The sequence below is a fragment of the Ranitomeya imitator genome, chromosome 2, assembly GCF_032444005.1.
Source record: "Ranitomeya imitator isolate aRanImi1 chromosome 2, aRanImi1.pri, whole genome shotgun sequence".
In the NCBI taxonomy this organism is placed as follows: Eukaryota; Metazoa; Chordata; class Amphibia; order Anura; family Dendrobatidae; genus Ranitomeya; species Ranitomeya imitator.
In genome coordinates, this window is record NC_091283.1 from 373125129 (window position 1) to 373149869 (window position 24741).

A 24741-nucleotide genomic window follows, 5' to 3' on the forward strand; every position below is an offset into this window, starting at 1 on the left:
TTATGGTGGGGTGTTGCATGCTATTTGCATGCTGTGTGGCTTGTATTATACTTGACTGTGTGCATATTTGTTGTTATATGGTTGTATACAGCGTGTTCATTTCAAATTTTGACTATATATAGTTACATTAATAATATTAAGTGCAGAGGGCAGGGACACGTCTGGAAGATTTCATACGTTTATATATCTATGTATATTTTGGCATACAGTGTTCACAGGGGCATCTGCACGGAGGTTATGTGTGATTTTAGATGTTTTTAATTATGTTCCCAATAAAGCTTATATTATTTTTATCATAACTTTGGTGGTGTGCAGATATTTTGATGGCTCTTGTTTCTTGTGCTTTTGTTAGTACACACCATGAGGACTGTACCGACCAATAATAAGCTGCATGTGCCTATAACAGGACTGTTCCTTCATCGGTCCTTCTGGGCTGAGGTTAAGCCCTGGTTACAGACCAGCTTATCGTACTACACTGAGACCTGCAGGACAGAGGTCCTGGACTGCGGGATGATCAAACCAATAATAGTTAGTACATGGATAATGGCAGAGCATTGGGATGTACGCACATTACTCATCCAGGAGATCACGTCTATTCCAAATCCTTAGATGTCTAACCCCAAGTAAGGGTTATATATTGTTGAAACTAAGGAATACACCATCCGGCAGGTAATATCTCCTGCCATTTCCAACGTCGGGCTTCTCTTTAGAAGCGCTGAAAGAAACGTGGATCATCACTCCTGTTTTACTTGGTGTTAGACACATGGAGTCTGGACTCTGAATCGATGAAGGCGGTGGTGATGCTAGTAAAATCTTCCGACACTTGAAATTATTCGAAACTGCATTTATACGAGTCATTTGTCCAGACATTATAAGTATGTCATCTTATTTGTCCATATCAGCATATATACACATATACATATCCCAAGAGGCAATCTTCCCAGGGATCTTTATACACTCAGACTGCCATTGTGGGAGTAACCATATTCCATGGCTAGAGAAAAGTAGGTTTCTTCCTCATCACAGAGGGAGATTATCTACTGTGAGGCAGTGAGACTATGGGGTCTTAACAATAAGAGCCCTGGATACAGTTTCATTTATCTTAGGAGCCGCGAGTATGGGATCCTCAGCCACACGACACAGTGCTGCTGCTTTACCACAAGGTACAGTATGGGATCCTCTGCCACACGACACAGTGCTGCTGCTTCACCACAAGGTACAGAAGGCAGTGCTGATGTCCCTGGTAAACAAAGCGCAACAGACTTATGGGACAAGAATCTGTCTGATTGCCAAATGTGGAGTTTGGAAGGATTAATAATAATAACAACAACAATAAACTTTATTTATATATATATATATTTATATTGGGCAGCACGGTGGCGCAGTGGTTAGCACTACAGCCTTGCAGCGCTGAGGTCCTGGGTTCTAATCCCACCCAGGACAACATCTGCAAAGAGTTTGTATGTTCTCTCCGTGTTTGCGTGGGTTTCCTCCGGGCACTCCGGTTTCCTCCCACATTCCAAAGACATACTGATAGGAATTCTAGATTGTGAGCCCAATCGGGGACAGCGATGATAATGTATGCAAAACTGTAAAGCGCTGCGGAATATGTTAGCGCTATATAAAAATAAAGATTATTATTATTATTATTATTATTATTATATAGCGCCAACATATTTCGCAGTGCTTTACAGACAGTTTCAAACTCAACAGTCATAAGTAATAACCATATAATAATTAAAGCAAAATAAAACGACCCTGCTCGTGAAAGCTGACAATCTACAATGAGGTGGGGAAGATACAAAGTACAGGTGTGTATTTACAATGATGTATTTACAATGATGGTCCAGCCATCTTCAGGGGGTGGGGGATAGATGGAGATAGTGAATGGGCTACACACACACACAGACATAAAATAACTTTTATTAGGGAAAGTGACAGGCCGCTCTGAACAAATGTGTTTTAAAGGAGCGCTTAAAACTATGCAAATTGTAGATGGTCCTAATATCTTAGGGCAAAGCATTCCGAGGCGGAAGGAATCCTTAGGGTACCGTCACACTATACGATTTACCTACGATCACGACCAGCGATATGACCTGGCCGTGATCGTAGGTAAATCGTAGTGTGGTCGCTGGGGAGCTGTCACACAGACAGCTCTCCAGCGACCAACGATGCCGAGGTCCCTGGGTAACCAGGGTAAACACTCAGTGACTGCCGGCCGTAAAGTGAAAGTGAAAGCACAGCCGCTGTGCTCTGCTTTCACTTTACGGCCGGCAGTCACAGTGCGGGAAGCAGACGGCAAGGGACCTGACGGACACCAGAATGTAAGTATGTGCTGTTTGTTTTTTTTTAGTTTAACGCTTGTAACCAGGGTAAACATCGGGTAACTAAGCGCGGTCCTGCGCTTAGTTACCCGATGTTTACCCTGGTTACAAGCGAACGCATCGCATCGCTAGATCGCTAGATCGGTGTCACACACACCGATCTAGCGATGACAGCGGGAGATCCAGCGATGAAAGAAAGTTCCATACGATCTGTTACGACGTACGATTCTCAGCAGGATCCCTGATCGCTGCTGCGCGTCAGACACAGCGATATCGTAACGATATCGCTGGAACGTCACGAATCGTACCGTCGTAGCGATCGAAATGTTATAGTGTGACGGTACCCTTACTTTCAACTCGTGGGATCTTCCGCTCCCAGGACAGAAGTATGTCCTTTTATAGGATTATAGGATGTACCAAAATGACGTATGTAATCTTTTAAAGCTAATTATGTAATAGACTTGCCTTTAGCACTCAAGGTAGAACCTACCTGAGAGATCTGTTCCAAACAGAAGAAATGCAAATTTTACTAAGCCAATTCAAGCATATCTGTTTGTTTGCTTGACTAAGCCCTGTTGTAAAGAAAGAAGTAACAGAAGCTGGATCTGGGTCCAGAAACACAAGGACTCCATATCCGGAGTTGAGGCCCAAGACAAAAATGTGAAGTTGTAGGCCCATGATACAATGTGCGGCCACACGACAAGGCACCAGACAGAAGGTCTAACCCAGTGGCTCACAGCCAGAGGCGAAAAAAAGGCACCAAGCCCGGCACACTAATGATACCCCCTGCCTTGCAAAGGGCACCGAAACCCTATGATGCAAAATGATGCATATAGGAACTATGAAGCAATATGATGCACAAAGTTACTATGAAGTGCTATGATGCATATAGCAACTATGGAGAAATATGATGCACAAAGGCAACTTGAAGCACTATGATGCATATAGGAACAATGAAGCAATATGATGCATATAGGAATCATGAAGCAGTATGATGCAATATGATGCATGAAGTAACTATGAAGCACTATGGTGCATATAAGAACAAAGAAGCAATATGATGCATATAGGAACCATGAAGCAATATGCTGAAATATAATGCACAAAGGCAATATGAAGCGCTATAATGCGTATAGGAACCATGAAGCAATATGCTGTAATATAATGCACAAAGGCAATATGAAGCGCTATAATGCGTATAGGAACCATGAAGCAATATGCTGTAATATAATGCACAAAGGCAATATGAAGCGCTATGATGCGTATAGAAACCATGAAGCAATATGCTGAATATAATGCACAAAGGCAATCTGAAGCGCTATGATGCATATAGGAATAGTGATGCAATATGATGCACAGAGTCATTATGAAGCGCTATGATTCACATAGGAACCATGAAGCAATATGATGCAATATGATGCAGAAAGGAACAATGAAGCACCATGATGCATATAGGAACCATGAAGCAATATGATGCAACATGATACACGAAGTAACTGAAGCGCTATGATGCATATAGGAACAATGAAGCACCATGATGCATATAGGAACCATGAAGCAATATGATGCAATATGATGCATGAAGTAACTATGAAGCGCTATGATGCATATAGGAACAATGAAGAAATATGATATAATATGATACATGAAGTGACTATGAAACAGTATGATGCCGTATGAAGTCACAGAGGCACTCAATCTAATGCATAGATGTGCTATAATGCAGTATCATGCACAGAGGCACTCAATATGATGCAGTATTATGCACGGAGGCACTCAATATGATGCATAGAGGCACTATGATGCAGTATTATGCACGGAGGCACTCAATATAATGCATAGAGGCACTATGATGCAGTATTATGCACGGTGGCACTCAATATGATGCATAGAGGCACTATGACTAGGCCATGCCTGAAGGTGCCAAACAAGAGACCAGACTTACACTTTTCAGCAAAAGAGCAATCTATCAGAGTTCCAGATAAATCTCCACTCTGAACAGTACATCTCATTTGTCAGACTGACTCCACCCGAAGGAGCTAATTAATGAGCCGCAGCTGAAGGGCAGTCTTCATGGAGACAATGTGCCAAATTAACACCTTGTGCCCTCCTATGGATGGAGTAGTTAAGTTGCAAAGAAAAGTGAAACGCTTGCTTATTGAACCAGAAAATAGAAAGCCTGCTTCCAAAAAGTCACTCTGAAGCCCCAATCATAAGGCTCTGTGCAGACAAGACCTGCAACTAACTGAAGTCCAGTCATGAGATGGAGCCTGGACATATGGCCTCATCACAGCCTAGAGGTCCAAGGCCTAGCTGCAAATGGGTTCCAGGTACAGCTTTGGCACCAAGGCATGAGACTAGAGTCAGCCCAGAGGCCCAGGCCATCAATGCAACATTAAACCATGCACTCACCTGTGCTGGCTCCATACCTGCTAGAAGACAGGGGGAGCTTGTAACGCCGAGAGCCTACCATGGAAGAAAGTGACGTCCCGTCAGAAATGCTGCATTACTGCCTGTGCCCCCTTCCATGTTCCATCGTGGAACGCACGCCGATCCCAAGTGCCGGCGCCCCTCTCTGACGTCGGTCACTGGAAGCGCAACGGCCTTCTCCACCACATGACTTTCGGAAGTAGCGGTGTTTTGCTGGTCGGCGTCCGAGCCGAGAGCCCCCCACTGGGAGGAGGCGGCTCTACCCAGGAGCCCGTCCGCTCGACTGGTCTCTGGGGCTGAGGACTCCCCACCGGGGTGTTTACACCCTGGGCTACTTGACAGGGGGAAGGATTGGATCTGCCGCACGATCCCCCTAAGCCCATTACACAGGCTGTTTGCTGAGGAACCTCTCAAAGAGGAGTCAGCCATGGTCCGTCTGACCAGGAAAAGGGAAGGCTGAGACCCCCGAACTCTGAGTCCATCTGGTACAGCACTGATAGCTGAGGGACCTCTACCCAGTGAGGTGTCAGCCACGGACCACTTGACAGGGGGAAGAGAATCCACAGGCTATCTTCGCTCTAGGAGCAACCTCTCATACAACCGTCCCTGTAGGGACAGGAAAAAACACTGGAGGGTGGAGGTGGGAGGGTCCTTTTAACCTCTCTATGATCCTGTCCCGCTATAGGTCAAGGAAGGACGTCCTCCATGGTGCTGGCCTGAGGGACGTAATGGAAAGTATAATAGAAACATATGCACCACTTCTGTATTTATCACCCACTCCTGGTTTTGGCTTACAAATACTGATGTAAAATACTGACCAAATACTGCTAGTGTGACGGCAGCCTTAAGATGTTAAATGCCACTGTCAATCTCTGATGGTGGCATTTAAGATGATCACATCGGAACTGCGTCACTAACTTTGCCCAATGGCGCCCCTGTCACATGATCACGGGGCGCTGATGGGTTGGCATAACAATAAGGGGTCTGTAGGAGATTCCCGTACTTGTCATTGCCAATCTGCTATGAGCGTCGAACCGTGGCCAGCATTCATAGCAGATGAGCATTTCTGTTAAACATAGCCCACTGGAGCCCTATGTGCAACATAAGCGAGCAGAAGATCACAGCTTCAAGTCTCCTAAGAAGACTATTGAAGCAAGTAAAAAATGTAAAAAAAAGTTTTTAAAAAATTAAAAAATATATAAAATTCAAATCACCCCCTTTTACTCCATTCAAAATTTAAAAAAAACACATTTTTGGTATCGCTACTTTCAGAAATACCCCATCAAAATATGAAAATAATTAATCCAATGAGTAAACAGGTTTACGAGAAAAAGTATTATGGTTTTCTGGTAGCTGCAACATTGCAACAAGTGATCAAAAGATCGTATCTACTGCAAAATTGTATCAATAAAAATGTCAGCTTAGCATGCAAAAAAATAAGCCCTCACCCAGCCAGAGATCCCGAAAAATGGGGCCATTTTTTTTTTTTTAAACAAACTTTGGATTTTTTTTTCACCACTTAAATAAAAAAGAACCTATACATGTTTGGTGTCTCTGAACTTGTAAAGACCTAGAGAATAATAGTGATAGGTATCACAACTACAAAACACACTTCACACTCCAGTCCGCCAGGGGGAGCCATGCTTCTATCTATTAGGGCACTCCTCACACTTAGGTAAAACTGGTGGGTTGGTTAGGAAGTGAGACAGAAGCTGACTGGAGTGAGTAGGAGATAGTCAGTGAGTCCCGACCGAGTTTGGCAGAGGCTGGTTGGAGTGGGTTCCAGCCAGCTCCAAACTGCGGCCTGTGGAAGACGAAGCTACATGGAGCTGCGCCTGCATCCCATGCGGCAGCATCCTAAGAAAGGACACAAAAGGAATTGTGTTGCAGTGAATGAGCAACGAAGTCATAGCAAAAGGAGAGGAATATCAGAGGGAGACCAGTTAGAAGCAGGCTGCCTCCTTCTGAAGCGCACTACCAGTAGCCAGAACACCGAGGGAGTAAGGATCTCTATGCCGTTACTTCAGAGACTGGCAGGACAGTTGATTCCACGTCAGCAGCCCGACCATATACCCAGGAGGCAGGGTGGCAACTTGTGGGGGCCAGGGCGTCTCTAGGGTCCCTATAAAAAAGCCTCAGGCCACCAGTCATATGGATTTGTCCTATCCATCAGGGGGACAGAGAGAAGAGACTTAACATCTACAATAGTTGTGAGGACCTTACCGAGTTGCTCAGCAGGGAGGTACTACAATGCCCAGGTGCTAGAGGAAGGCTATTGAATTCCACCTGGATAAGGGTACTCTGGATTTGCCTTCAGACCGGCCGAACTCTGCCTACCCTGTGGTCCCTACCCTGGACTGTGGATGCTGAAGCCTTCAGTAAAGGTAAAGAGACTGCAACCTTGTGTCCTCGTTATTCACTGCGCCTCACAACATCCACCATTCATTATCTACATTCTGGGAAGCCCTGGGGACACACTTCACCTGTGGCAAGGTATACCATCTAGCTGCCATAACATCACCCCAGCGGACCCCTAAGCAGCGTCGTTCACCCTGACCAAATACCACAGGTGGCTTCACGAACATTATCCCTTTAAAGACCTTTCCCCCATTTCATCAACGGACCTCCCGAGGGCCACGGACCGGGTCAGCCACCGTGACATCCCCACTGAGAACCGAAGGACCCGGTACCGAGTGCCCCACGACCCTTGGGGGCGCTCCAACTTGGCGTCACGAACATGATCTACTTAAGCCTGAAAATCGGGTCATGTGCGCCTAAGAACTCTGCCAGAGTCGTATTTAAAATGTTTGTGCTTAAAGACTGTGTATTACCATTTACCAAAAAAGAGGGAAGAAGCCAGCACTGCTTATGGTCAGAACGCAATAACTGAAGTGCAATTGCACATAAATTCTAACTGTCCTAATCTTCGTATTTTATTTACGTTGTGCCATTATGGCTTCCTGAATGTATAAAAAAAAAAAAAAGGACAACATTAAATGCGAACTGTACCTGGAGCATTTTCAGAATCACTCCCTTGGTGCCAGGAAAGGCAAGCGCAGGTAAAGGCCGATCAGGTCCAGGTTTTTTTTTTATACATTCAGGAAGCCATAATGGCACAACGTAAATAAAATACGAAGATTAGGACTGCCCCATTATGAGATTGCCGTGAAGTGGCGGGGTAGCTCAAAGAATTGATCAATTGTTTGCTAAATGTCTCATATTTGAAATACAGTTAGAATTTATGTGCAATTGCACTTCAGTTATTGCGTTCTGACCATAAGCAGTGCTGGCTTCTTCCCTTTTTTTTTGCATTACCATTTACCGCCAAAACCGCCGCCATTGTCGCACCACGAGGACCGCAGGAGAAGAAGAAGAAGGGCCAACATGGGAGGAGACTCCCAAAGCGGCGCCAAAAGTGACGACCGCCCCCTCAGACTACGGCTGCAGGATGATGGCAAGCTCAGGAATCCAGGAGCTCAAACCCGAGAAAATGGAGGAGCAGCCTGTGTGTGCTACCGAAGGTTCCGAAGCAGAGATGGTGACCAGCGGGTACCTGAACGACGGCGAAGTGACCCAGGACCATCTCGGGCGGCTGGAGGTGAACCCGAACTTGCCGCTGCTGGAGGAACCGAGCCATTCACTCCCGGACGCGGAGCCGACCGCAGTGGAAGACTGGAAGTCGCAGCTGTGCGAGAGGGTCATACAGGAGGAATCGCAGTTCAAGCGGCAGCTGACTCCAGCGTCCTCATCAGCGGGGCGGATCGTCATCGGGGGAACCACATCAGACGCAGGTACAGAAAGCGCCCCTGCCCCTGCCCCACCGACCGCTCCCCGCCTGGACTGTGACCGACCCCCAGCCACCGTTCTGGTCCTAATGACTCACAACACAGCCAACGAGCTACCTCCGCTACCAACATCCATGGGCATTCCGCTGGACGTGAGCCCTGAGGGGGTGATCTTCAAATGGGACGCTCCAAGGACTAGACCAGACGGGTCCAAACAAGCGGGTTCCTACGGGTTCCTATATTGTGATCCTCACATGGGAAGAATACAAACAATGCCTGGTGTCGCAATGGAGGGAGCGGAATAAACAGAACGCTCAAGGTGACACATCGACCGCTAAGAATCAGCGAGGAGACAGTCCCCCGGTGGGCTACGGCATAGTGGTGACCTACCACCTCCAAAGAGGGAGGGGTCTCACTCAGGAATCCGGGATAGTGCCAAAGGTTCGGGTTGACAGAAGTGAAGTGGAGTCTCACCTTGGAAGGGGGCATCCGGACCAAGACTTGCACCCCGGAGATCCGGTGACTTACACCCGTCACTGGGGGGATAAAGGTTGGTACGCTCAAAACGTTAAGAGGAGTGAGCCATTAACAGCGCCACCTAGTATCAAGGAAACGACCCCGACCACTACAGCTGTTGAACCTCCGAGGGTCCTGCAGGTTAACATCACCCCTATTGTATATCCAGCTACCACCGCTGTGGTTACAGAACTAACTCCCGTGGTGGCTCGTGCTTCGGCTGCCCCTGAGCGGACCATTGTGGGTACGCAGACCCCCATCTGGAGTGAGGGAGCCCCTTATGTAGCACCTGGTAGCCGCCAGTATCCAACCGGGCTACCCCCACCAGTGCTACCTCCAGAACTGCAGTAAACCTCGAAGCCCTGAAAATTGTATATAGGACCCGGTACCGAGTGCCCCACGACCCTTCGGGGGGCTCCATACTTTTTTGCAATTTCCCCATCCTTGGATTTTTTTCCCAGTACATTAATATGGTAAAATCAATGATGTTGAAAAGTATAACTCGTCGCGCAAAAAAACAAGCTCTTACATGGCCATATTGGCAGAAAATTAAAAAAAGTTATGGCTCTTGGAAGTAACGGAGCTAAAAAAAAAACGGAAAATGGCCCAGGGGTGAAGGGATTTATATAAAATAATTAATATGTTAATATTGAGCAGAATTAATTTCAGTCTACTGGTTTGGCCCTCCACAACAGTCACTGTTTCTCATGTGGCCTCCTGGAAAAATTAATTGTTCACCTGTGCTCTAGACGACAATGGGTAATAGTTTCCCATTATATATACTGGCATCACTGCTACAACAATTGACCCTACAACAATTGACCTAGTTGCAGTCATGTAATCAAAAATTGCAGGGGACCAGTGGATCCTATCCTAGTTGACAAAGTTGTGGTGCCTGCCTGAAATAGGAGTATATTGCTGAAAATGATGTCACATCATTAAAGTTAATTGCTCTGTCTGCAGAAAACGTCCGAATCCACAAGATTTTGAAATGTAAATTCTGATGCAGCCACTGACAGGATGAAACGCAATGTCAACATAGATTTAAGGGTTCCATTTGGAGATGAGCAAGTTTCCAGAAATTAGTTTCAAGCAGATTCAATTTAGTTGAAAAAAAAAAAAAAAACAACAGGTCAAAATTTAAAGTGCTGCAGTTATCCTGTCTAGAACCCAAATAATAAAAGAGTTATAGAAGAAGTTAAAAAATAATAAAATTGAGGAGTAAAATGAGTTGGACATTTCTGGTTGACCACGCCGCAGTTGGAAAAGTAGTCGTACCAAACTCTTTTCCAGAAAATAGACTATATATGGTCTGAAGACAGTGAAAAGCGCTAAGGAGACGGCCTGAGGGCAGAGAGAAGCACCGAGGCGACGGCCTGAGGGCAGAGAGCAGCGCTGAAGAGACAGCCTGAGAGCAGAGAACAGCACTGAAGAGAGAGCCTGAGGAAGGAAGAGAGAAGCGCCGAAGAGACAGCCTGAGGAAGGAAGAGAGAAGCACAGAGAAGACGGCCTGAGGGCAGAGAGAAGCACCGAGAAGATGGCCTGAGGGCAGAGAGAAGTGCCAAAGAGACGGCCTGAGGGGAGAGAGAAGCGCCGAAGAGACAGCCTGAGGGCAGAGAGAAGCGCCAAAGAGACGGCCTGAGGGCAGAGAGAAGCACCAAGGAGACCGCCTGAGGGCAGAGAGAAGCACCAAGGAGACCGCCTGAGGGCAGAGAGAAGCACCAAGGAGACCGCCTGAGGGCAGAGAGAAGCACCAAGGAGACCGCCGGAAGGCAGAGAGAAGCACCAAGGAGACCGCCTGAGGGCAGAGAGAAGCACCAAGGAGACCGCCTGAGGGCAGAGAGAAGCACCAAGGAGACCGCCTGTGGGCAGAGAGAAGCACCAAGGAGACCGCCTGAGGGCAGAGAGAAGCACCAAGGAGACCGCCTGAGGGAAGAGAGAAGCACCAAGGAGACCGCCTGAGGGCAGAGAGAAGCACCAAGGAGACCGCCTGAGGGCAGAGAGAAGCGCCGAGGAGACAACCCAAGGAAAGAAGAGAGAAGCGCCAAGGAGACAATCTGAGGAAGCAAGAGAGAAGCGTCGAGGAGACAACCTGAGGAAGAAAGAGAGAAGTGCCAAGGAGTAATCGAGGAGTAAAATGAGTTGGACATTGCTGGTTGACCAAGCTGCAGTTGGAAAAGTAGTCATACCTAACTATTTTCCAGAAAATAGGCTACATATGGTCTGATGGCAGTGACAAGTGCTGAGTAGACGGCCTGAGGAAGAAAGAGAGAAGCACCGAGGAGACAACCTGAGGAAGAAAGAGAAACACCGAGGAGACAGCCTGAGGAAGAAAGAGAGAAGCACCGAAGAGACAACCTGAGGAAGAAAGAGAAACACCGAGGAGACAGCCTGAGGAAGAAAGACAGAAGCACCGAGGAGACAGCCTGAGGAAGAGAGAAGCGCCGAGGAGACAACCTGAGGAAGAGAAGAGAGAAGCACCGAGGAGACAGCCTGAGGAAGAAAGACAGAAGCACCGAGGAGACAGCCTGAGGAAGAGAGAGAAGCGCCGAGGAGACAACCTGAGGAAGAGAAGAGAGAAGCACCGAGGAGACAGCCTGAGGAGGGGAAGAGAGAAGCACCGAGGAGACAGCCTGAGGAGGGGAAGAGAGAAGCATCGAGGAGACAGCCTGAGGAAGAAAGACAGAAGCACCGAGGAGACAGCCTGAGGAAGAGAGAGAAGCGCCGAGGAGACAACCTGAGGAAGAGAAGAGAGAAGCACCGAGGAGACAGCCTGAGGAGGGGAAGATAGAAGCACCGAGGAGACAGCCTGAGGAAGAGAAGAGAGAAGCACCGAGGAGACAGCCTGAGGAAGAAAGACAGAAGCACCGAGGAGACAGCCTGAGGAAGAGAGAGAAGCGCCGAGGAGACAACCTGAGGAAGAGAAGAGAGAAGCACCGAGAAGACAGCCTGAGGAGGGGAAGAGAGAAGCACCGAGGAGACAGCCTGAGGAAGAAAGACAGAAGCACCGAGGAGACAGCCTGAGGAAGAGAGAGAAGCGCCGAGGAGACAACCTGAGGAAGAGAAGAGAGAAGCACCGAGGAGACAGCCTGAGGAGGGGAAGATAGAAGCACCGAGGAGACAGCCTGAGGAAGAGAAGAGAGAAGCACCGAGGAGACAGCCTGAGGAAGAAAGACAGAAGCACCGAGGAGACAGCCTGAGGAAGAGAGAGAAGCGCCGAGGAGACAACCTGAGGAAGAGAAGAGAGAAGCACCGAGAAGACAGCCTGAGGAGGGGAAGAGAGAAGCACCGAGGAGACAGCCTGAGGAAGAAAGACAGAAGCACCGAGGAGACAGCCTGAGGAAGAGAGAGAAGCGCCGAGGAGACAACCTGAGGAAGAGAAGAGAGAAGCACCGAGGAGACAGCCTGAGGAGGGGAAGAGAGAAGCACCGGTGACTTACACCCGTCACTGGGGGGATAAAGGTTGGTACGCTCAAAACGTTAAGAGGAGTGAGCCATTAACAGCGCCACCTAGTATCAAGGAAACGACCCCGACCACTACAGCTGTTGAACCTCCGAGGGTCCTGCAGGTTAACATCACCCCTATTGTATATCCAGCTACCACCGCTGTGGTTACAGAACTAACTCCCATGGTGGCTCGTGCTTCGGCTGCCCCTGAGCGGACCATTGTGGGTACGCAGACCCCCATCTGGAGTGAGGGAGCCCCTTATGTAGCACCTGGTAGCCTCCAGTATCCAACCGGGCTACCCCCACCAGTGCTACCTCCAGAACTGCAGTAAACCTCGAAGCCCTGAAAATTGTATATAGGACCCGGTACCGAGTGCCCCACGACCCTTCGGGGGGCTCCATACTTTTTTGCAATTTCCCCATCCTTGGATTTTTTTCCCAGTACATTAATATGGTAAAATCAATGATGTTGAAAAGTATAACTCGTCGCGCAAAAAAACAAGCTCTTACATGGCCATATTGGCAGAAAATTAAAAAAAGTTATGGCTCTTGGAAGTAACGGAGCTAAAAAAAAAACGGAAAATGGCCCAGGGGTGAAGGGATTTATATAAAATAATTAATATGTTAATATTGAGCAGAATTAATTTCAGTCTACTGGTTTGGCCCTCCACAACAGTCACTGTTTCTCATGTGGCCTCCTGGAAAAATTAATTGTTCACCTGTGCTCTAGACGACAATGGGTAATAGTTTCCCATTATATATACTGGCATCACTGCTACAACAATTGACCCTACAACAATTGACCTAGTTGCAGTCATGTAATCAAAAATTGCAGGGGACCAGTGGATCCTATCCTAGTTGACAAAGTTGTGGTGCCTGCCTGAAATAGGAGTATATTGCTGAAAATGATGTCACATCATTAAAGTTAATTGCTCTGTCTGCAGAAAACGTCCGAATCCACAAGATTTTGAAATGTAAATTCTGATGCAGCCACTGACAGGATGAAACGCAATGTCAACATAGATTTAAGGGTTCCATTTGGAGATGAGCAAGTTTCCAGAAATTAGTTTCAAGCAGATTCAATTTAGTTGAAAAAAAAAAAAAAAACAACAGGTCAAAATGTAAAGTGCTGCAGTTATCCTGTCTAGAACCCAAATAATAAAAGAGTTATAGAAGAAGTTAAAAAATAATAAAATTGAGGAGTAAAATGAGTTGGACATTTCTGGTTGACCACGCCGCAGTTGGAAAAGTAGTCGTACCAAACTCTTTTCCAGAAAATAGACTATATATGGTCTGAAGACAGTGAAAAGCGCTAAGGAGACGGCCTGAGGGCAGAGAGAAGCACCGAGGCGACGGCCTGAGGGCAGAGAGCAGCGCTGAAGAGACAGCCTGAGAGCAGAGAACAGCACTGAAGAGAGAGCCTGAGGAAGGAAGAGAGAAGCGCCGAAGAGACAGCCTGAGGAAGGAAGAGAGAAGCACAGAGAAGACAGCCTGAGGGCAGAGAGAAGCACCGAGAAGATGGCCTGAGGGCAGAGAGAAGTGCCAAAGAGACGGCCTGAGGGGAGAGAGAAGCGCCGAAGAGACAGCCTGAGGGCAGAGAGAAGCGCCAAAGAGACGGCCTGAGGGCAGAGAGAAGCACCAAGGAGACCGCCTGAGGGCAGAGAGAAGCACCAAGGAGACCGCCTGAGGGCAGAGAGAAGCACCAAGGAGACCGCCTGAGGGCAGAGAGAAGCACCAAGGAGACCGCCGGAAGGCAGAGAGAAGCACCAAGGAGACCGCCTGAGGGCAGAGAGAAGCACCAAGGAGACCGCCTGAGGGCAGAGAGAAGCACCAAGGAGACCGCCTGTGGGCAGAGAGAAGCACCAAGGAGACCGCCTGAGGGCAGAGAGAAGCACCAAGGAGACCGCCTGAGGGAAGAGAGAAGCACCAAGGAGACCGCCTGAGGGCAGAGAGAAGCACCAAGGAGACCGCCTGAGGGCAGAGAGAAGCGCCGAGGAGACAACCCAAGGAAAGAAGAGAGAAGCGCCAAGGAGACAATCTGAGGAAGCAAGAGAGAAGCGTCGAGGAGACAACCTGAGGAAGAAAGAGAGAAGTGCCAAGGAGTAATCGAGGAGTAAAATGAGTTGGACATTGCTGGTTGACCAAGCTGCAGTTGGAAAAGTAGTCATACCTAACTATTTTCCAGAAAATAGGCTACATATGGTCTGATGGCAGTGACAAGTGCTGAGTAGACGGCCTGAGGAAGAAAGAGAGAAGCACCGAGGAGACAACCTGAGGAAGAAAGAGAAACACCGAGGAGACAGCCTGAGGAAGAAAGAGAGAAGCACCGAAGAGACAACCTGAGGAAGAAAGAGAAACACCGAGGAGACAGCCTGAGGAAGAAAGACAGAAGCACCGAGGAGACAGCCTGAGGAAGAGAGAAGCGCCGAGGAGACAACCTGAGGAAGAGAAGAGAGAAGCACCGAGGAGACAGCCTGAGGAAGAAAGACAGAAGCACCGAGGAGACAGCCTGAGGAAGAGAGAGAAGCGCCGAGGAGACAACCTGAGGAAGAGAAGAGAGAAGCACCGAGGAGACAGCCTGAGGAGGGGAAGAGAGAAGCACCGAGGAGACAGCCTGAGGAGGGGAAGAGAGAAGCACCGAGGAGACAGCCTGAGGAAGAAAGACAGAAGCACCGAGGAGACAGCCTGAGGAAGAGAGAGAAGCGCCGAGGAGACAACCTGAGGAAGAGAAGAGAGAAGCACCGAGGAGACAGCCTGAGGAGGGGAAGATAGAAGCACCGAGGAGACAGCCTGAGGAAGAGAAGAGAGAAGCACCGAGGAGACAGCCTGAGGAAGAAAGACAGAAGCACCGAGGAGACAGCCTGAGGAAGAGAGAGAAGCGCCGAGGAGACAACCTGAGGAAGAGAAGAGAGAAGCACCGAGAAGACAGCCTGAGGAGGGGAAGAGAGAAGCACCGAGGAGACAGCCTGAGGAAGAAAGACAGAAGCACCGAGGAGACAGCCTGAGGAAGAGAGAGAAGCGCCGAGGAGACAACCTGAGGAAGAGAAGAGAGAAGCACCGAGGAGACAGCCTGAGGAGGGGAAGAGAGAAGCACCGAGGAGAAAGCCTGAGGAGGGGAAGAGAGAAGCACCGAGGAGACAGCCTGAGGAGGGGAAGAGAGAAGCACTGAGGAGACAGCCTGAGGAGGGGAAGAGAGAAGCACCGAGGAGTAACCTGAGGAGGGGAAGAGAGAAGCCCCGAGGAGTAACCTGAGGAAGGAAGAGAGAAGCACTGAGGAGACGGCCTGAGGAAGGAAGAAAGAAGCACCGAGGAGACAGCCTGAGGGGGGAAGAGAGAAGCATCGAGGAGACAGCCTGAGGAAGAAAGACAGAAGCACCGAGGAGACAGCCTGAGGAGGGAAGAGAGAAGCACCGAGGAGACAGCCTGAGGAAGAGAGAGAAGCACCGAGGAGACAGCCTGAGGAAGGAAGAGAGAAGCACCGAGGAGACGGCCTGAGGAAGGAAGAAAGAAGCACCGAGGAGACAGCCTGAGGAAGAGAGAAGCACCGAGGAGACAGCCTGAGGAAGAAAGACAGAAGCACCGAGGAGACAGCCTGAGGGGGGAAGAGAGAAGCACCGAGGAGACAACCTGAGGAAGGAAGAGAGAAGCACCGAGGAGACAACCTGAGGAAGAGAGAAGCACCGAGGAGACAGCCTGAGGAAGAGAGAAGCACCGAGGAGACAGCCTGAGGAAGAGAGAGAAGCACCGAGGAGACAGCCTGAGGAAGGAAGAGAGAAGCACCAGGAGACAGCCAGAGGAGGAAAGAGAGAAGCACCAGGAGACAGCCTGAGGAAGGAAGAGAGAAGCACCGAGGAGACAACCTGAGGAAGAGAGAAGCACCGAGGAGACAGCCTGAGGAGGAGAGAAGCACCGAGGAGACAGCCTGAGGAAGAGAGAGAAGCACCGAGGAGACAGCCTGAGGAAGGAAGAGAGAAGCACCGAGGAGACAGTCTGAGGAAGAGAGAGAAGCACCGAGGAGACAGCCTGAGGAAGAGAGAGAAGCACCGAGGAGACAGCCTGAGGAAGAGAGAGAAGCACTGAGGAGACAGCCTGAGGAAGAGAGAAGCACCGAGGAGACAGCAGGAGGAGGGAAGAGAGAAGCACCGAGGAGACAGCCTGAGAAAGGAAGAGAGAAGCACCGAGGAGACAGCCTGAGGAAGAGAGAGAAGCACCGAGGAGACAGCCTGAGGAAGGAAGAGAGAAGCACCGAGGAGACAGCCTGAGGAAGAGAGAAGCACCGAGGAGACAGCCTGAGGAAGAGAGAAGCACCGAGGAGACAGCCTGAGGAAGAGAGAGAAGCACCGAGGAGACAGCCTGAGGAGGGAAGAGAGAAGCACCGAGGAGACAGCCTGAGGAAGAGAGAGAAGCACCGAGGAGACAGCCTGAGGAGGGAAGAGAGAAGCACCGAGGAGACAGCCTGAGGAAGAGAGAGAAGCACCGAGGAGACAACCTGAGGAAGAGAAGAGAGAAGCACCGAGGAGACAGCCTGAGGAAGAAAGAGAGAGAAGCACCGAGGAGACAGCCTGAGGAAGAGAGAGAAGCACAGAGGAGACAGCCTGAGGAAGAGAGAAGCACCGAGGAGACAGCCTGAGGAAGAGAGAGAGAAGCACCGAGGAGACAGCCTGAGGAAGAGAGAGAAGCACCGAGGAGACAGCCTGAGGAGGGGAAGAGAGAAGCACCGAGGAGACAGCCTGAGGAAGAAAGAAAGAAGCACCGAGGAGACAGCCTGAGGAAGGAAGAGAGAAGCACCAGGAGACAGCCTGAGGAAGGAAGAGAGAAGCACCGAGGAGACAGCCTGAGGAGGGAAGAGAGAAGCACCGAGGAGACAGCCTGAGGAGGGAAGAGAGAGAAGCACCGAGGAGATAGCCTGAGGAAGAGAGAGAAGCACCGAGGAGACAGCCTGAGGAAGAGAGAGAAGCACCGAGGAGACAGCCTGAGGAGGGGAAGAGAGAAGCACCGAGGAGACAGCCTGAGGAGGGGAAGAGAGAAGCACCGAGGAGACAGCCTGAGGAGGGGAAGAGAGAAGCACCGAGGAGACAGCCTGAGGAAGAGAGAGAAGCACCAAGGAGACAGCCTGAGGAGGGGAAGAGAGAAGCACCGAGGAGACAGCCTGAGGAGGGGAAGAGAGAAGCACCGAGGAGACAGCCTGAGGAGGGGAAGAGAGAAGCACCGAGGAGACATCCTGAGGAGGGGAAGAGAGAAGCACCGAGGAGACAGCCTGAGGAAGAGAGAGAAGCACCGAGGAGACAGCCTGAGGAGGGGAAGAGAGAAGCACCGAGGAGACAGCCTGAGGAGGGGAAGAGAGAAGCACCGAGGAGACAGCCTGAGGAAGAAAGAAAGAAGCACCGAGGAGACAGCCTGAGGAAGGAAGAGAGAAGCACCAGGAGACAGCCTGAGGAAGGAAGAGAGAAGCACCGAGGAGACAGCCTGAGGAGGGAAGAGAGAAGCACCGAGGAGACAGCCTGAGGAGGGAAGAGAGAGAAGCACCGAGGAGATAGCCTGAGGAAGAGAGAGAAGCACCGAGGAGACAGCCTGAGGAGGGGAAGAGAGAAGCACCGAGGAGACAGCCTGAGGAGGGGAAGAGAGAAGCACCGAGGAGACAGCCTGAGGAGGGGAAGAGAGAAGCACCGAGGAGACAGCCTGAGGAGGGGAAGAGAGAAGCACCGAGGAGACAGCCTGAGGAAGAGAGAAGCACCGAGGAGACAGACTGAGGAAGGAAGAGAGAAGCACCGAGGAGACAGCCTGAGGAGGGGAAGAGAGAAGCACCGAGGAGACAGCCTGAGGAGGGGAAGAGAGAAGCACCGAGGAGACAGCCTGAGGAGGGGAAGAGAGAAGCACCGAGGAGACAGCCTGAGGAAGAAAGAAAGAAGCACCGAGGAGACAGCCTGAGGAAGGAAAAGAGAAGCACCAGGAGACAGCCTGAGGAAGGAAGAGAGAAGCACCGAGGAGACAGCCTGAGGAGGGAAGAGAGAAGCACCGAGGAGACAGCCTGAGGAGGGAAGAGAGAGAAGCACCGAGGAGATAGCCTGAGGAAGAGAGAGAAGCACCGAGGAGACAGCCTGAGGAAGAGAGAGAAGCACCGAGGAGACAGCCTGAGGAGGGAAGAGAGAAGCACCGAGGAGACAGCCTGAGGAGGGGAAGAGAGAAGCACCGAGGAGACAGCCTGAGGAGGGGAAGAGAGAAGCACCGAGGAGACAGCCTGAGGAGGGGAAGAGAGAAGCACCGAGGAGACAGCCTGAGGAGGGGAAGAGAGAAGCACCGAGGAGACAGCCTGAGGAGGGGAAGAGAGAAGCACCGAGGAGACAGCCTGAGGAGGGGAAGAGAGAAGCACCGAGGAGACAGCCTGAGGAGGGGAAGAGAGAAGCACCGAGGAGACAGCCTGAGGAGGGGAAGAGAGAAGCACCGAGGAGACAGCCTGAGGAAGAAAGAAAGAAGCACCGAGGAGACAGCCTGAGGAAGGAAAAGAGAAGCACCAGGAGACAGCCTGAGGAAGGAAGAGAGAAGCACCGAGGAGACAGCCTGAGGAGGGAAGAGAGAAGCACCGAGGAGACAGCCTGAGGAGGGAAGAGAGAGAAGCACCGAGGAGATAGCCTGAGGAAGAGAGAGAAGCACCGAGGAGACAGCCTGAGGAAGAGAGAGAAGCACCGAGGAGACAGCCTGAGGAGGGAAGAGAGAAGCACCGAGGAGACAGCCTGAGGAGGGGAAGAGAGAAGCACCGAGGAGACAGCCTGAGGAGGGGAAGAGAGAAGCACCGAGGAGACAGCCTGAGGAGGGGAAGAGAGAAGCACCGAGGAGACAGCCTGAGGAGGGGAAGAGAGAAGCACCGAGGAGACAGCCTGAGGAGGGGAAGAGAGAAGCACCGAGGAGACAGCCTGAGGAGGGAAGAGAGAAGCACCGAGGAGACAGCCTGAGGAGGGGAAGAGAGAAGCACCGAGGAGACAGCCTGAGGAGGGGAAGAGAGAAGCACCGAGGAGACAGCCTGAGGAGGGGAAGAGAGAAGCACCGAGGAGACAGCCCGAGGAAGAGAGAAGCACCGAGGAGACAGCCTGAGGAAGGAAGAGAGAAGCACCGAGGAGACAGCCTGAGGAGGGGAAGAGAGAAGCACCGAGGAAACAGCCTGAGGAGGGGAAGAGAGAAGCACCGAGGAGACAGCCTGAGGAGGGGAAGAGAGAAGCACCGAGGAGACAGCCTGAGGAAGAAAGAAAGAAGCACCGAGGAGACAGCCTGAGGAAGGAAGAGAGAAGCACCAGGAGACAGCCTGAGGAAGGAAGAGAGAAGCACCGAGGAGACAACCTGAGGAGGGAAGAGAGAGAAGCACCGAGGAGATAGCCTGAGGAAGAGAGAGAAGCACCGAGGAGACAGCCTGAGGAGGGGAAGAGAGAAGCACCGAGGAGACAGCCTGAGGAGGGAAGAGAGAGAAGCACCGAGGAGACAGCCTGAGGAGGGAGGAGAGAGAAGCACCGAGGAGATAGCCTGAGGAAGAGAGAGAAGCACCAAGGAGACAGCCTGAGGAGGGAAGAGAGAAGCACCAAGGAGACAGCCTGAGGAGGGAAGAGAGAAGCACCGAGGAGACAGCCTGAGGAGGGAAGAGAGAAGCACCGAGGAGACAGCCTGAGGAGGGGAAGAGAGAAGGACCGAGGAGACAGCCTGAGGAGGGGAAGAGAGAAGCACCGAGGAGACAGCCTGAGGAGGGGAAGAGAGAAGCACCTAGGAGACAGCCTGAGGAGGGGAAGAGAGAAGCACCGAGGAGACAGCCTGAGGAAGAGAGAAGCACCGAGGAGACAGCCTGAGGAAGAGAGAAGCACCGAGGAGACAGCCTGAGGAAGAGAGAGAAGCACCGAGGAGACAGCCTGAGGAAGAGAGAGAAGCACCGAGGAGACAGCCTGAGGAGGGGAAGAGAGAAGCACCGAGGAGACAACCTGAGGAAGAGAGAGAAGCACCGAGGAGACAGCCTGAGGATGAGGGAGAAGCACCGAGGAGACAGCCTGAGGAGGGGAAGAGAGAAGCACCGAGGAGACAGCCTGAGGAGGGGAAGAGAGAAGCACCGAGGAGACAGCCTGAGGAGGGGAAGAGAGAAGCACCGAGGAGACAGCTGAGGAGGCAAGAGAAATGCTAGAGACAGCTTGAGTGTGGATTTATAAGATCAAGAACTTAGGTATGAAATATGATGGGAATCTTGACCGAAAGTTGATGGAGCTCATTATTATGAATCTGTACCTAGCTGTTTTCTGTTGTCTCTTGATTTTCTATGAAAGTTTTGAGGTATCTATATATACATGGCAGAACTTGGAGCACTGCTCTGGCGGAAGGGGGCACTATCTCCGGGAATGAAGGGGTTACTGCCCCCGCCCAGTAATGGGGAATCCCCAGCACCTACCTCCACCTGCAGAGCCGCACACCACATATATGGCTGTTCTGTGCGCACAGGACCTGTGATGAGGTCACAGGAGGGGAGGAGTCAGGGGTCACATGATCAGGGGCCTCAGTGTATGCAGGACTCTGCTGTGCTGGTTGTCATGGTGCAGGATGAGGGGGAGTTTGTGTGTGGGGTCAGGAGGTGTTTACAGTGTGGATGTAGCAGAGCCGTGTGTGTACGGAGCGGAGCCGTGTGTGTATGAGGTGTACGAAGCGGAGCCATGTGTGTACGAGGTGTATGGAGCGGAGCCGTGTGTGTATGAGGTGTACGGAGTGGAGCCGTGTGTGTACGAGGTGTACGGAGCAGAGCCGTGTGTGTACGAGGTGTACGGAGCGGAGCCGCGTGTGTACGAGATGTACGGAGCGGAGCCGTGTGTGTACGAGGTGTACGGAGCAGAGCCATGTGTGTACGAGGTGTACGGAGCGGATCCGCGTGTGTACGAGGTGTACGGAGCGGAGCCGCATGTGTACGGAGCGGAGCCGCATGTGTATGAGGTGTACGGAGAGTTAGGCTGCCGTCACACTAGCAGTATTTGGTCAGTATTTTACATCAGTATTTGTAAGCCAAAACCAGGAGTGGAACAATTAGAGGAAAAGTATAATAGAAACATATGCACCACTTCTGCATTTATCACCCACTCCTGGTTTTGGCTTACAAATACTGATGTCAGATACTGACCAAATACTACTAGTGTGACGGCAGCCTTAGTTATACAACCCCTGGCAAAAATTATGGAATCACCGGCCTTGGAGGATGTTCATTCAGTTGTTTAATTTTGTAGAAAAAAAGTAGATCACAGACATGGCACAAAACTAAAGTCATTTCAAATGGCAACTTTCTGGCTTTAAGAAACACTAAAAGAAATCAAGAACAAAAAATGTGGTAGTCAGTAATGGTTACTTTTTTTAACCAAGCATAGGGGAAAAATTATGGAATCACTCAATTCTGAGGAAAAAATTATGGAATTACCCTGTAAATTTTCATACCCAAAAATAACACCTGCATCAAATTAGATTTGCTTGTTAATCTGCATCTAAAAAGGAGTGATCACACCTTGGAGAGCTGTTGTACCAAGTGGACTGACATGAATCATGGCTCCAACATGAGAGATGTCAATTAAAACAAAGGAAAGGATTATCAAACTCTTAAAAGAGGGTAAATCATCACACAATGTTGCAAAAGATGTTGGTGGTTCACAGTCAGCTGTGCCTAAAATCTGGACCATATACAAACATGGGAAGGTTGTTAAAGGCAAACATACTGGTAGACCAAGGAAGACATCAAAGCGTTAAGACCGGAAACTTCAAGCGATGCATCTCCAAAACAGGAAATACACAACAAAACAAATGAGGAACGAATGGGTGGAAACTGGAGTCAGTGTCTGTGACCAAACTGTAAGAAACCGCGTAAAGGAAATGGGATTTACATACAGAAAAGCTAAACAAAAGCCATCATTAACTCCTAAACAGAAAAAAACAAGGTTACAATGGGAAAAGAAAAAGCAATCGTGGACTGTGGATGACTGGATGAAAGTTATATTCAGTGATGAATCGTGACTCTGCATTGGGCAAGGTGATGATGCTGGAACTTTTGTTTGGTGCCGTTCCAATGAGAATTATAAGGCCGGCGTCACACTGGCGTATTGCATGCGATGCGAGAGCATCGAATGTGATATGCTAATGACTAGGGTTGAGTGAAACGGATCGGTCATTTTCATAAGTCGCCGACTTTTGGCAAAGTCGGGTTTCATGAAACCCGATCCCAGCATGGGGTCGGCCACGCGGTCGGCGACCTTCGCGCCAAAGTCACGTTTCTATGACGCATTCAGTGCCATTTCTCAGCCAATGAAGGAGGACGCAGAGTGTGGTGTTGTGAATTCTGCTTTTGGGCTCCCTCCAGTGCAATTGTCTCTGGGCTGCAGTCCTGGACAGGTGTATCTGCTAATTGCAATTCTGACTGGGGTATTTAGGTTTGCAGGACTCATTAGTCCTTTCCAGTTGTCAATGTTTCTGGGGATGTGTTGGATCTCTGTCTGGCTTCTCCTGCTTAGCTGCCAATTCAGCAAACAAGTGTCTGTTTCTTTTTCTATGGCACACAAGCTGTGTGCTTGTTTTTTGATTGTATTCCTGCTCTGAGTGTAGGATTCTCTGGAGTTGCAGATATACGTTCCACGTCTTTTGTTAGATGGAGGATTTTTTGTATAATCTGCTGTGGATATTTTTGGAAGGGTTTTAATACTGACCGCACAGAACTCTGTCCTATCCTTTCCTATTTTAGCTAGTGTGGCCTCTTGTGCTAAATCCTGTTTTTCTGCCTGTGTGTGTCTTTCTTCTCCTACTCACAGCCAATATTTGTGGGGGGCTGCCTATCCTTTGTGGTTCTGCTCTGAGGCAAGATAGTATTCCTATTTCCATCTATAGGGGTATTTAGTCCTCCGGCTGTGACGAGGTGTCTAGGTTTTGTTAGGTACACCCCACGGCTACTTCTAGATGCGGTGTTAAGATCAGGATTTGCGGTCAGTATAGTTACCACCTACTCCAGTGAAAGTTTTCATGCTGCTCCAAGGTCACTGGATCATAACAGTGTGGGCAGCGTGATGACATAGGTCTCAGTCCCCACCATCTTAGAGAAGGGCATTACAGTTATTGGCTTGCTTTCTGCGGCGTCACAGGGGCTACAAAGGGGCGTGCACGTCGGCCACCATCTTACTGCTGCTGATCTGAGTATAGGGAGAGGTTGCTGCCGCTTCGGCAGAAGCAGGGATAGCGTTAGGCAGGGTACATTAACCCCCAAACCACTTGTGCTGTAGCAATTTACACTGTCCAACACCATCTTTTGTTTGCAGGGACAGTGGAGTTTTTTTTGGGTGCATCAGCTCTGTAGCTTAGGCTGCCTTATAAGGCTCCCTGATAGCTGCATTGCTGTTTGTACGCCGCTGTGCAAAACAACTGCTTTTTTCAAAGCACAAATCCTGTTGCTACTTCCTTTCTGCACAGCTATTTTGTTTGTTTGTCCACACTTTTGACTTTTGTGTGCCGCAGTCCTTTTTATTGCTGCCTGCCATACTTTTCTGAGATTACTGTAGGGAGATAGTAATTGTAGTGCAGTCCCTTTTTTTGTTATATCTCTTCAAGCCACTTTCTGCCACAGAAAATATACTCTAATACAGTGGCCCAGATTTATTTACTAGTCTCCCTGAAAAAAAAAAAAAGGGGGCAGATTAAAATTGGCAAATCTGCATCAGTGCCAGTCCTGACTGTGGCATCTGTCTTTCATTTTCTGCCATAGAAAATATACTGTATGACAGTGGGCCTGATTTCTTCAATATTCTCCCAGAAAAAATAAAACAAGTGGGAGATTAAGATTGGAAAATCTGCATCACTGCCAGTCCTGTGTGTGGCATCTGTTTTTCATTTTCTGCCACAGAAAATATACTGTATTACAGTGGGCCTGATTTCTTCACAATTCTCCCAGAAAAAAAAAACAAGTGGTAGATTAAGATTGGCAAATCTGCATTACTGACAGTCCTGTGTGGCATCTGTCTTTCATTTTCTGCCACAGAAAATATACTGTATTACAGTGGGCCTGATTTCTTCACAATTCTCCCAGAAAAAAATAAAATAAGTGGGAGATTAAGATTGGCAAATCTGCATCACTGCCAGTCCTGTGTGCAGGGCCGCCATCAGGGCATTACAGCCGTGACTGGCATATGGGGCCCGGTGAGCAGAGGGGGCCCGCATCGGGCCCCCACTTACCTGCTCACCGGGCCCCTACCAGCAGCCGC

The 24741-nt window shown here is 49.8% G+C and overlaps 1 protein-coding gene across 1 annotated transcript in view; it reads right to left on the reverse strand.

Moving 5' to 3' along the window:
* Nucleotides 1-20972, reverse strand: part of LOC138663984 (oocyte zinc finger protein XlCOF7.1-like) — a 45980-nt gene extending 25008 nt beyond the window's left edge. Inside the window, exon 1 of the mRNA XM_069750380.1 lies at nt 20919-20972. The gene's annotated coding sequence lies outside the window, so the exon portion shown is untranslated. The remainder of the gene's footprint in view (nt 1-20918) is intronic.
* Nucleotides 20973-24741: the final 3769 nt, after the last annotated feature.